The 14,170-nt window shown below is 37.3% G+C and overlaps 2 protein-coding genes across 6 annotated transcripts in view; both read right to left on the bottom strand.

The window, feature by feature from the left end:
• Positions 1-14,170, bottom strand: part of LOC131416326 (killer cell lectin-like receptor 2) — a 229,024-nt gene that overhangs the window by 95,026 nt on the left and 119,828 nt on the right. The window lies entirely within an intron of this gene.
• The window catches only part of LOC131416327 (T-cell surface glycoprotein YE1/48-like), a 116,094-nt gene that overhangs the window by 83,038 nt on the left and 18,886 nt on the right, over positions 1-14,170 (bottom strand). The gene's annotated exons all lie outside the window — the stretch shown is intronic.

Raw genomic sequence — 14,170 nt, 5'->3', positions numbered from 1 at the left:
GCTAGATCAGAAAGATCCACACTGCTGCACATCTGAGAGTGGAACTTGCTGGGCCCCTGGAGGAAGTGGGGAGAGGTAAGGAGAACTCCTCTCCCTCCCCATCAGATCAGCGATCCCAGTCGATGTGGCTCCCAGTGTGGGGGGAGGGGCGGCCCTCGGTGGGGAAACCATAGCTCTTCGGGCTCTCTCAGCCAGTGAGAAACTCCAGCACAGAGGACTCAGAAGAGCCACAGGGCTACCATCAACATCTGAGCACCCCAGAGATTGGATAACGAGGGGTGAATGAGAAGCCCTCCATGCCAGAGACCCAGAGGGCAAAAGAGAGAGCCCCCCCGCTCCCCGCAAACCAGACCCTGCAGCTCAGCCGACCAGACCAGACCAAGCGATCTGCAGCAGACCAGATCAAGTGACCCGACCCGCAGATGGCAGTGGAAAAACCGAGGATCGCAGCAGAAAAACCGCGGCAGAGTGCAGGGGGCTTAGATTACACAGCCCTTTACCACCACACGGTGGCGGTGGATGGAAATTGCAACCAGATTTCCAGGATGAGGAAAAACAAAGCCAACGCAGGAACCACAATGCAAAGATACATGAAATCACCAGACCAGAAGGAAAATGACAAGCACCCAGAAACCAATCCTGAAGACACAGAAATCCATAATCTAAATGACAAAGATTTCAAAATAGCTATCATAAAAACACTCAACGAAATACGAGACAACACAGACAAACAATTCAATGAGATTAGGAGTTTCTTCACAAAAGAGATTCAAATCATAAAGAAAAACCAATCAGTGCTGATGGAGATGAAGAACACAATGGAGGAGATAAAGGAGAATCTGGAATCTTTAAAGAACAGAGCTGACAATATGGAGGAAAGAATTAGCATTTTAGAGGATAGGAATACAGATATGCTCCAGATGGAAGAGGACAGAGAACTAAGCCTCAAAAGACATGAAGAAAGTCTCCAAGAAATATCTGACTCTATTAGGAAATGTAACATAAGAATTACAGTTATTCCTGAGGGAGAAGAGCGGGAAAGAGGAACAGAGAGCCTATTTAAGTAAATAATAGCTGAGATTTTCCCAAATCTGGGGAAGGAGCAGGAAATACCAGTAAGCAAAGCCAACAGGTCACCTAAATATATTAACAGACAAAGGCCCTCTCCACGACACCTAGTGGTAAGGCTAGCCAGAGTCAACGACAAAGAAACAATATTAAGGGCAGCTAGACAAAAACAAAAAATAACGTACAAAGGAAGTCACATCAGATTCTCAGCGGATTTCTCAACAGAAACTTTACAGGCTAGGAGAAACTGCAATGATATATTCAAAATACTGAAAGACAAAAACTTTCAGCCAAGAATACTCTATCCAGCAAAAATATCCATCAAATATGATGGAGAAATAGTAACTCTCCCAGATAAACAAAAGCTAAGGGAGTTCTTGGCCACGAGACCCCCACTACAAGAAATACTCAAGAAGCCCCTCAGGCCTGAAAAAAGAAGAGAAAGGGAATGCAAAGCTTGGAGCAAGGAGAAAAATAGGTAGATAAACTCAGAAAAATAGTAGATCTTTACCGGAATAGGTTAGCAACCACTTAAATACCAAAATCAGAGATCAAAGGAAGGAATTCACCAAAAATAAATTTAACCTCATCGTTGTAAACACACAGCCACAACACAAGGTAGAATAAGGTATAACAAGAACGAATTAGAAGGGGAAGAAGAAAGTAATTGAATTGCTTTGTATAAGGAAATAGGAGGCCATCAGATAATGGAATATCTCATACACAAGATTTTTTACACAAACCTCAAGGTAAACACTAAACAAATAATCAAAACAAAACCACATATGATAAACAAAGAGAAAACTAGAAGAGTCATAAGACAGAACAACCAAACTGAATTGGCAGTCTGAAACAAATGGGACAAGAAAAAAAGGAAATGCAAAATAACCAGAAAATAAGTGACAAAACAGCAACATTAAGCCTTCATATATCAATACTTACCCTAAATGTAAATGGATTGAACTCTCCAATCAAAAGATACAGAGTGGCAGGATGGATTAAAAAGCAAGACCCAACAATATGCTGCCTCCAGGGAACACATCTCAGCTCTAAAGAAAAGCACAGGCTCAGAGTGAAAGGATGGAAGACAATATTCCAAGATAATGGTAAACAAAAGAAAGCAGGTGTTGCCATACTCATATCACACAAAGTAGACTTCAAGATAAAACAGGTTAAGAAAGACAAAGAAGGGAAATATATAATGATGAAAGAGACACTCCATCAAGAAGACATATCACTTATAAATATATATGCACCCAACACAGGAGTACCAATGTACATAAAGCAACTATTAACAAAGCTAAAAGGAGACATTAACAAGAACACAATAATAGTAGGGGATCTTAATACCCCACTTACATCAATGGATAGATCATCCAGACAAAAAGTCAATAAAGAAATAGTAGACTTAAATGAAAAACTGGATGAGATGCACCTAGTAGACGTATACAGAGCACTCCATCCAAAAACAGCTGACTACACATTCTTCTCAAGCACTCATGGAAAATTCTCAAGGATAGACCATATGTTGGGAAACAAAGCAAGCTTCAATAAATTTAAGAAGATTGGAATCATAACAAGCATCTTTTCAGACCATAATGCTATGAAACTGGAAATGAACCATGAAACAAAAACTGAGAAAGTGACAAAAATGTGGAGATTAAACAACATGCTGCTGAACAACCAATGGATCATTGATGAAATTAAAGGAGAAATCAAAAACTATCTGGAAACAAACAAAAATGAAAATATGCCATACCAAACCATATGGGATACAGCAAAAGCGGTCCTGAGAGGGAAACTCATAGCAATACAAGCCCACCTTAACAAAGAAGGAAAAGCCCAAATAGTCAACCTTAAATTACACCTAACAGAACTAGAAAAAGAAGAATAAACAAAGCCCAAAGTCAGCAGAAGGAGAGAAATAATAAAAATCAGAGCAGAATCAAATGAAATTGAGACCAAAATAACAGTAGAAAGGATTAATGAAATAAAGAGTTGGTTCTTTGAGAAGATAAAAAAAATCAACAAACCCTTAGCCAGGGTTACTAAGAAAAAAAGAGAAAAGGCTCAAGTAAATAAAATTAGGAATGAAAGAGGAGAAATTACAATGAATACCACAGAAATACAGAGGATTATAAGAGAATACTATGAGAAATTATATGCCAACAAATTGGACAATCTAGAAGAAATGGATAAATTCTTAGATTCATCCAACCTCCCAAAACGGAACCAAGAAGACATGGAGAATCTGAATAGACCAATCACAAGTAAAGAGATTGAAATAGTGATTAAAAAAACCTCCCAAAAAATAAAAGTACAGGACCAGATGGCTTTTCTGGTGAATTTTATCAAACATTCAAAGAAGATTTAATACCCATCCTTCTCAAACTATTCCAAAAAATAGAGGAAGATGGAATACTTCCTACATCATTCTACGAGGCCAACATCACCCTGATACGAAAGCCAGACAAAGACAACACAAAGAAAGAAAATTTCAGGCCAATATCGCTGATGAACATAGATGCAAAAATCTTCAACAAAATCTTGGCAAACCAAATACAGCAAAAGATCATACACCATGATCAAGTGGGATTTATACCAGGGACGCAGGGATGGTTCAACATTGGCAAATCAATCAATGTGATACATCACATCAACAAAACAAAGAATAAAAACCACATGGTCATCTCAATAGACGCAGAGAAAGCATTTGACAAGATACAACATCCATTTATGATAAAAACTCTCAACAAAATGGGAATAGAAGGAAAGTACCTCAACATAATAAAGGCTATTTATGACAAACCCATAGCCAACATCATACTCAACGGGGAAAGACTGAAAGCCATTCCTCTGAGAACAGGAACGAGGCAGGGCTGCCCACTCTCACCACTCCTGTTCAACATAGTACTGGAGGTTTTGGCCAGAGCAATTAGGCAAGAAAAAGGAATAAAAGGAATCCAAATAGGTAAGGAAGAAGTGAAACTCTCACTATTTGCAAATGACATGATTTTATATATAGAAAATCCTAAAGAATCTGTTGGAAAACTATTAGAAATAATCAACAACTACAGCAAAGTTGCAGGGTACAAAATCAATCTACAAAAATCAGTTGCATTTCTATATGTTAATAATGAACTAACAGAAAGAGAGCTCAAAAACATAATACCATTTACAATTTAATCAAAAAGAACAAAATATCTAGGAATAAATCTTAGCAAGGAGGTGAAGGACCTATACAATGAGAACCACAAGACATTATTGAAAGAAATCCATGATGACATAAAGAAATGGAAAGATATCCCATGCACGTGAATTGGAAGAATAAACATAGTTAAAATGTCTATATTACCTAAAGCAATCTACAGATTCAATGCAATCCCAATCAAAATCCCAATGACATTCTTCACAGAAATAGAAAAAAGAATACTAAAATTCATACGGGGCAACAAAAGACCCCGAATAGCTAAAGAAATCCTAAGAAAAAAGAACAAAGCAGGAGGCATCACAATCCCTGACTTCAAAACATACTACAAAGCAATAGTAATCAAAACAGCATGGTACTGGTACAAAAACAGACACACAGATCAATGGAACAGAATTGAAAGCCCAGAAATAAAACCACACATATAAGGACAGCTAATTTTCGACAAAGGTGCTAAGAACATACAATGGAGAAAGGAAAGTCTCTTCAATAAATGATGTTGGGAAAACTGGACAGCCACATGCAAAAGAATGAAAGTGGACCATGTGCTATCACCATTCACAAAAATTAACTCAAAATGGATCAAAGACCTGAAGGTGAGACCTGAAACTATAAAACTCATAGAAGAAAATATAGGCAACACACTATTTGACATTGGTCATTAAGGAATCTTTTCAGATGACATGCCTACCCAGACTAGGGAAACTAAACAAAACATAAACAAGTGGGACTTTATCAGATTAAAGAGCTTCTATAAGACAAACGAAACCAGAATCAAGATGAACAGACAACCCACCATCTGGGAGAGAATATTTGCAAAACATACATCTGACAAGGGGTTGATCTCCATAATATATAAAGAAGTCACACACTGAACAACAAAAAAACAAACAACTCAATCAAAAAATGGGCAGAGGAAATGAACAGACACTTCTCCAAAGAAGATATACAGATGGCCAATAGGCACATCAAAAGATGTTCAACATCACTACTCATCAGGGAAATATAACTCAAAACAACACTAAGATATCACCTCATGCCCGTAAGAATGGCTATAATCACCAGGACAAAAAAGAACAAGTGTTGGAGAGGATGTGGAGAAACAGGAACCCTCAGACACAGCTGGTGGGAATGCAAACTGGTATAGCCTCTATGGAAAACAGTATGGAGATTCCTCAAAGAATTAAAAATAGAGATGCCCTATGACCCAGCCATCCCACTACTGGGAATCTGTCCAATGAACCTGAAATCAATAATCCAAAGAGGCTTATGCACCCCTATGTTCATTGCAACATTATTCACCATATCCAAGAAGTGGAGGCAACCTAAGTGTCCCTTGACTGACGATTGGATTAAGAAAATGTGGTATATATATACAATGGAATACTACTCAGCCATAAAAAAAGACAAAATCTTCCCATTTGCAACAACATGGATGGGCCTGGAGCGTATTATGTTAAGTGAAATAAGCCAGAAAGGGAAAGACAAGCACTGTATGATCTCACTCATATGTGGAGTATAAACCAACTTATGGACAGAGAAAACTGTACTGTGGTTACCAGGGGCAGTGGGGGTGGGGGTTGGGCACAAGGGGTGAAAGGAGTCGTATATATGGTGATAGACAAACAAAAATGTACAACCCAAAATTTCACAATGTTAAAAACCATTAAAACATCAATTAAAAAAAAAAAGATCCAGAGATCAAGAGACTAAGGGCTGGTCCAACAGTTCAACATCATCATCAATGCCATTGGCTCTCTAAATCATTCTAATCTGTCCTTCAGTGTCTTGATAACCTCATGACCACAGCATAGGTGCCACAGCTCCAGATAACTTGTCAATATTCAAAACAACAAAAAGAGAATAGAGGTAATGTAAGCCATTCCAGAAATCCTCTAGCCAACTTTGTCTTAAGCTTCAGTGGCCACACGGTCACTCTAGATGCAAGGGGAGCTGGAATGGTGAGTAATTCATGGGAATGGCAGGAGAAAAGGTGGTTTGGAATGGCTCATGGATAGGACAACAGTCTCTGCCACCCTACTCTAGGGCTAAACAAGGTTTAACCAGATATCAACAAATTTCTGTGGACTTACTACTTATACCCAAAAATAAATGTAAAAGTAATGAATCCAAGAGGACTCTTGTACTTTTCAGAAAAGGAATGAGGAACTATATACCACAGTATATAGAAAATAAGGAAATATCTTATGCTATATCACTGGTTTGGCATTGTTATCCTGTGCCAGTTTATATGTAGCAATTATCAGTAAAAAATCTTAAAAGCAAAGGAACCCAAATAATCGCCTTTGAGGAAACAAAAACGGTAGAGTTAAAAAGATTCCACCGGTGGTACGTGTCTGGGTCAGTGGTGACATTGAGTGGCATCACAGATAGTAACAACTTTAAATGGAAAAAGAAAGAGGGATGCTGCATCAAAGAAGAAAAGAAAAATAGTTTGGAACTCAGCAGGTATTTTCAGATTATTTTTGATCTCTCTACAATATTCATTCTCACATCTATTCTTTAAATCATTGCTTTTATTTGCTTACTCCGGCTAAACACCATGCTGGTTGTCCCTATTCACAGCTTCTCCAGCAACGCCCAATATCCTACCTTCCAGCAGCACTAATAGTCCATGGAAAGTTCCGCGTTTTCTCTATAATCGTTCTTAATGAAATACCATTCTCCATTTTGTCAAACCGAAAAATACATACTCTTTCTCCAAATCCAGTTGAATATATACCTCTGAAAAGTCTTCCCTGTGCCTCACCCCTCCTGTGAGTTCTCAGAGCATCTTCATTATGACACAATTACTTATATTTTCACATTGTATTTCAATTATTTGTATGAATTTCTGCTCTCTGAAATTTGAGCTCCCTAAGGGAAGGTTCTGTGACTAACTTACCTTCATAATTTGAATAAGTATAATGCTTTGCGTATAGTAAAATAAGCAATTGTTGAATAATGGAACAAATTAATGCTCTATTGAGGGAGACTATTATAAACAAGGAAAATTAATTTAATTCTGTTTCAAGGTGTCTAAGAAAGAATAGTTTGTTTTCCTTGAATGGCTTTGTTCCTACACTAAAATATAAAGCATTCATCTTTTAAAAGTTTTCAACTTATAAGGAAAAAAAAAATCTCATCTCATAGTTTGTCTATATACTTGCAGAGAACAAATATTCCCTATCTAGATTATTATAGTTTATAACTAAGAATAAAGTCTAACTAAAAAGGATGACACAGAATATTCACAAAAATAATATTATTTCTAAAGAAAGAGGAAGGTAAACTTACATCTTCTCCACTTTCCTCAGTCTTTGTAATTCAATTTATTCTGTTCCACAGGAAAGAAACATTGGAGGGCCCAGCATTATTCCATTACCAGAATAGAAATTCTTCTACTCAATGACCTGATTTTAATTTAACTCAATTCTACTTGAAAATACTCTAATTCAGGAGATTCACTTCCCTTTCCTAAAGTTCAATTGATCTGAGTTTCCTCTACTGTAGTTGAATTTCAAATACCAATCCCCATGAGATAGAATTAAAGATGTTGACAAAATCTCTAGAAATGGTAGCTGATGATACCTTTGACCTTACCTGAAAGTTCCACAGTTTGGGCAGAGATAGAGCTGAGTGTGGCTCAATTTCCCTAATAAAGGCTGAACAGGAGGGAAAGATCTGACGTCCAGAACAACTGAAAATATCCTCAGCAGCAGAATATGAGATCTTGACATTTCAGGGACTTTCTGTTCTGCTAAGAATTCTTATATATGTTCACACTTCTTTTAAAGGGGCTTTACTCCTTTCTTCACCCTAGGGCACATGTGAAGAAAAAGTACATGTGAAGTAAATAGTTTTGACTGATAAATGGAGGAAAAAATAATACCATAGATGACTAGATAATGTAAGGAAGGAAAGAAGATGAAAAGAGAGAGAAAAAAAGAAAAGAAGGGGGAGGAGGAGAGAAGAATGGGAAATAATTTAGTCAAAATTGGGAGCGGGTTAGCTGGGAATCTCTGTAATCAATTTGCGTGTGGTTTCCATGTAGAGATCACATCTTTCCCTAATGTTATGTGAGAGGAAATCCAAGCGAGAACTAAGAGGATGGAAGAATATTCTGTTGGACAGCACCTCCCACATTGGGGCATACAGAGTTAATGAAGAAAATACACCAGAGAACTCTCTGCTTAGAAAATATTATAAATTCAAACTGTGGGACTATGAGGGAGAAGAATAATTATCTCTTAATTAGCCAGAGAAAAGATTACAAATATTGAAATGCTGTCATTTTACAAGTGTTGTTCTTATGTTTTACTTTGCTAAATTATTGGGAAGAAAACCACACAAATTTCTTTACTTTCAAGGAAAGAATAAAAGAATGATGGTCAAATATTTAAGTCATATTATGAAATATGTATTATATTATATATACAATACGGTCCCCACCTCTGGAAACATAAGCAAAGTTATATAACAATGGTTTGTTGCTATCACTTTACAATACAATGTCATTACGTAATATGTTTACTGTGTTGTTCATCATATGCAATGTATTATGCAAATTAGGAATACATGTAGTACAATAATGTAACATTTTCATCAATCCCTGAGCATGCTTCTGTGATGAGGTGCCTACAATGACTTTTGTCTCTGATTTTTATTTGTAAACCTGCACCTTTAGCACACCCAAGAAGTAATCAAGTGAATTAACGTTCAAAAAGTAAAAGAAAATATTATCTATATTTCCAAATTTAGCCACTCTGTATTTAATATATATTATGTATATTCGGAACTTCTCTCTAATTATAATATCCATTCTTCATTAATAAGTTGTTTGCTATTGTGGATATTTATCTTTTAATTAATGATCACTTTGCCAAGTAGCCTAGATTTTAGGCAATAACTATGTCATATTCATTTTGAATTTACAGTACTTACCACAGTTTCCTATACAGAGTAGTTGCTTAATAAATATTTCTTGAACAAAAATGAACTCTTACAATTCCCTTATTCTTTACCTTTGAAGCACATTTTGTTTATTTGACACTTAAAGTACACACCATCCAGGGCCTTATTTCCTCTGATGGTTTTATCATAATAAATACTCTGAGAGATTTTTCAATTGAAGCCCTAGAGCCGCCACTCCTCTGCTTACACTTTTCAGCACTGGAGGGATGGTTTTATTCTTATTCAACCAAAGAAATTTCTTCTTCTTTTTTTAAAAATGCTCACTTCTCTTCTAAGATATCCCTGGTACAAGTCACTGATGTGTTCCATTTTGTATTGCTTTAATGACAAAAGTAAACTGCTACTAAGTAAGGAAACAAACTTGTTTAAAATTAATACAAAATATGAAAAAGGGTGTAAAAAATATTTTTCAGTGAAGCTCAGATGAAGGAACATTTACTTAATGTAACTCAAAGTGACATAACAGAAGACAAAAGAGTTTCATAGAGCGGGGAAAATGAGCAATTAAATCTGACTGGGCTCGAATGTGAGCAACTGTACAAGGATGTGCCATTTAAGCTGATTCTTGAAAGAAAAATAATTTTAGCTGTAGAAACGGGAAGGGAAAAAGCACATTGGGCCAAATGAAACTCATGACTAGAGCAAGTAATGGGTGAAACAACCAGCACTTGGCACAGAGAATTCAAAGTACACAATAACCTCTTCTAAAACTGAATTATCTTATGGATTTTTGTGTAAACTATCTGGATTCTACTTTGAGATTCTGACAAAGACATGACAGAAAAAATCAAAAGAGGAAAAACTGAAAACAACCCTATCCCAAGCTGTTGATTTCCAACATCCTTCTCTTTACATCATGAGGCAGCATCTACCCATTGAGGATGAACTCAGCATCAGGTTCAACTTGTTTTAAAATCAGGTTCAGTTTGTATCTCCACTTGGTCTTACTGCTCCTGTAACACACTAAATGGCCTATTTTAAATAATTAGCATAATTACTTGCATGAAAGCATTTCACCTGCCATTTTTAAGTGCCTAGGATAACGTATATATATCTGCCTTTGTACCCAGGAAAATGTCCATTATTCTCATTAATTGTACTTATTAATCATTGTTCTCAGTCTATTAAGATAATGAAAAGACATCTGAGCTAAAGTTCAGAGATAATCGTTTTCAGAGTGGAGTCAGCCAGCCAGGGTTTAAACCCCAACTCCAATTATTAATTAATTGAATAATCTTACAGGCTTCAGTTTCCTCATCTATTAAATGGAGATAATGATATCATCTCATAGGATTGTTATAATGATAAAATGTGAAAATATATGTGTATCAGTCAGAGTCCAGCAAAGAAAACAGAAATCTCTCTGAGTTTTTAAAACAGAGGGAATTTAATTCAGGGAATTAATAAAGTGGGTGATGAAGAGGCTAAGAAACCAATTGGGAGTCTATAAGGAAATTCTGAGGCTAACAGTACCACGAAGCCTCTACTACCCTCTGAGCTGGGAATAAAAGAAGGTGGTTTTCCCAGAACCAAGACCATTGGCAGAAGCTAGAACTGCAGAAGATCTGTCCAATGAGAGGAGCATAGAAGTAATGCAGCCATTGCTAGAGATGCAACATAAGTAGAGAGGGGTTAAAACTACCCTGGCTTCTCCCTTTCTCCAACTCTCCAAATTCTCATTAGCGTCTCCTATTGACAAAATCCACCTTGAATCTGGAAACCTGGTTTTATGGAACACATCTTCTGCACCTTCTCAGATTCTCAGCCTCAGATTTATATGTCTCTCAAGTTCTTAACCACTTGCTTTACATAGTTGTCCCCGCAATGACCACCTGCAGGTGAGGCTGAATGATTCCCCTGTCTGAAGTCTACAACTGAACTGTCTAGCTCTGATCACTATGTCCAGACTCTGGCAAGCATCACACCACAGGATATGAGAGCTGGATTCACCAGCAGCTGTACAGGCTAGAAGTGTCTGTTACTTGTTTCCACTTGGAATGAACTATAACTAAGAGGAGACAGAAATGGAAAGCAATCGGCACACAAATTCCTGTCCACTCCTCCCTTCCAAGGACTATTTACACTTGCAATGTTTCTGTACAGCCACATCCCCAATGGTCAAGTGACCAGCTTTGTTTCTCCATAGAGCAGTGGTCAACTCAGTTATGTACTACTTTGTATTTGTTTCCCATCCTTCTGTGCCTCACTTCCCTTTTCCCTCATTTTCACTGCCCTGTAAAGCATTGAAAGCACTTAAGTTTCTCCTCAGGCTTTGTTGGGTTAAGACACTGGGAAATGCAGCCTGGAAGGGTTAACTCCCCTGTAATGCAAAGCTGAGCAGAGGAAGAGCAAGCTATAGGTCTGAGCATAAACAGGCCTAGAGTTACATATTGTAACCTCAACGTTCATTTCCATCCTCTATTCATATTTAAATCTTATGTAACAACTGCACGCTTCCACCTAATATGAGGCAACTGTCTGCTATACCAAAAAAGAAACTCTAACCCTTTCCCCAACAAGGAGAGACACAAAGCCCAATTAGTCATTGTCAACTAATCCTGCCATTCTAGGCATGGTAAGGAGCTAGAACTCAACCGTATTGAGGGACCTCCCCCATCACAGATGTTCAGTCTCTGCCTAACTCCTCCATCTTATGTCTTCTGCACTATTTAAGTTCAGGAGGTCACATGTGAGTCTTAGCTTCTTAGCTTTAGACAATGGGCAATGTCCAGTCTTCTGGACTTGTCCTTTCCTTTATCTCTCTTCCTTATATAAAAACAGCATAGTTTATATCTTCTAGACATCCAATATCTATTCACAGTACAGGACATCTGCTTTCTATATGCAGTTGATGGTCACATATTATCAGCATTTCTACATTCAACAGGTTTTTCATAAATAATTTGCAGTCATTCATTATTAAATTTAAATCCCCTAACTCACTTGACAATTCAGTAGTAGTAGTACAAATAATTACACATTTTCTGGGGAAGAGATTTGAGTTCTCATTTCCAAAGCAGGCGTAAGACAGGCATGTCCTGCTATGTCCTCTCTAGGTATGGTATGGATCCCAATGAAGGGATTAAAGATAATATAGAATTCTCCCTTCTGTTGTATTGTAAACATTATAGCCTTTCTCACTGGCTAATGGTATATGTACTTATTTAGAGAGAAGTTATATGATGTGGACCAAATCCTCATTCCAAACTCCCTTGAATGGCCACAATTCTGTCTTTCATTAGATGGCATCATCTTAACCCAGGGTTTCTTGTAAAACAGAGTCTGAGGAAAATATTATGTGATAACACTTAAGGGGGGGAAGGAGTGAAATGCACAGGAAGCAAGAACGAGAGGCAAAAAGAAAAGAGAAGTGAGTCAGGGAAGGAAGAAAAGGAAGTACAAGATGATACATTTTAAGAAGCTGGCCACAGCTTCACAAGAAAACAATTTTTTACTCATTCACATGGAACATCTCTGAGGAGCCCTTACACAAACACTGTATCTTCAAAGAGTCCAACAGGTGGGAGGAGGGGCTAGCAGTTCATTGCCAGCCTCTTTCCTGTCTTCTGTCTTTTTCTAATGAAAATTTGTCATATAGGTCCTTTATATCCGTACATTTCTAGATTGTGTTACCTGAACCCTTCAGGCCACCTCTGAAAGCCGTAGCCTCTGAGGGATCTGGTCAACCTGGGCACTGACTCTGCTGTGGCTCCCGCCAAGGTGGACATGATGGAGGCCATGCCAACATCTGGTCTTGTACAGGTTATGATAACCTAGTTGTACAACCATGCATACAAAACAAGCATTGCGGGGGCTGTTCTGGATAGGAAGCTGGGCACGCATCCAGGTGAGTGAGACAGACGGGCTGAGAGACCAGGAAAAGCACATGAACTAGGTCCAGTATACTGCCCAGTGATGGGAAAGCACATGAACTGGGTCCACTATACTGTTCAGTGATGGGAGATGCATTAAAAGCTTTATGAACTTTCTAGGTTTAACTTTGATCTCATATAGGTAAAGATTGAAGTTTAACAAGAGGATATATAAACTTTCACTTAAGAAGCCAGGAAAACAAAAGCAGTTAAAAAAAGTAGAAGAGAGGAAATAATAAAGATAAAAGATGAAATAAATAAGAAGGGAAATGTAAAAACAAAAAAAATCAAGGAAATAAAAAGCTGGTTCATCGACAAGATAAATAAAATTGATATAAAGATCTAGCTAGACTGACCAAGAAAGAAAAACACAAATACAGCAATATTAGAAGTAGAAACAATATCAGAAAAGAAAGGATATGATTACAGATTGTACAAACAGTAAACAGATAATAATGAAATATTATTATTATGGGTTGAATTGTGTCTTCCAAAAAGACATGTTTAAGTCCTAACCCTGGCACCTATGAATGTGACCTTATTTGGAGATAGGGTCTTTGTAAATGTAATCAACTTAGGATGAGCTCATTAGAGTGGGCCCTAATCTAACATGACTAGTGTCCTTATAAGAAGAGGAAATTGCATGTAAAGACAGAGACACAAAGGTAAAAATGCCATGTAATGACAGAGGCAGAAATTGAGGAATGCAGCTACAAGCCAAGTAATGCCAAGGATCAACGGCCACCAAAAGCCAGGAAGAGGCAAGGAAAGTTTCCATCCAGAGTCGCAGAGGAAGCATACTGACACCTTGGTGCTGGACTTCTATCTTCCAGAACAGTGAGAGAATACATTTCAGTTGTTTTAAGCCATCACATTTTTGGTGCTTTGTTACTGCAGCTCTAGGAAACTAATACAACTATGAAAAACAACGTCAATAAATTTGACAATTTAAACAAAATTGACAAATTTCGTGAATGATAAATATTATCAAAATTTACAAGAAACAGAATGTCTAAATAACCCTAAGTCTATTAAAGAAATGGTATTC

Source organism: Diceros bicornis, chromosome 17 (assembly GCF_020826845.1).
Source record: "Diceros bicornis minor isolate mBicDic1 chromosome 17, mDicBic1.mat.cur, whole genome shotgun sequence".
Classification (NCBI taxonomy): domain Eukaryota; kingdom Metazoa; phylum Chordata; class Mammalia; order Perissodactyla; family Rhinocerotidae; genus Diceros; species Diceros bicornis.
The sequence above is the reverse complement of the archived record's forward strand: the minus strand, read 5'-3'. Positions and strand labels throughout refer to the sequence as shown.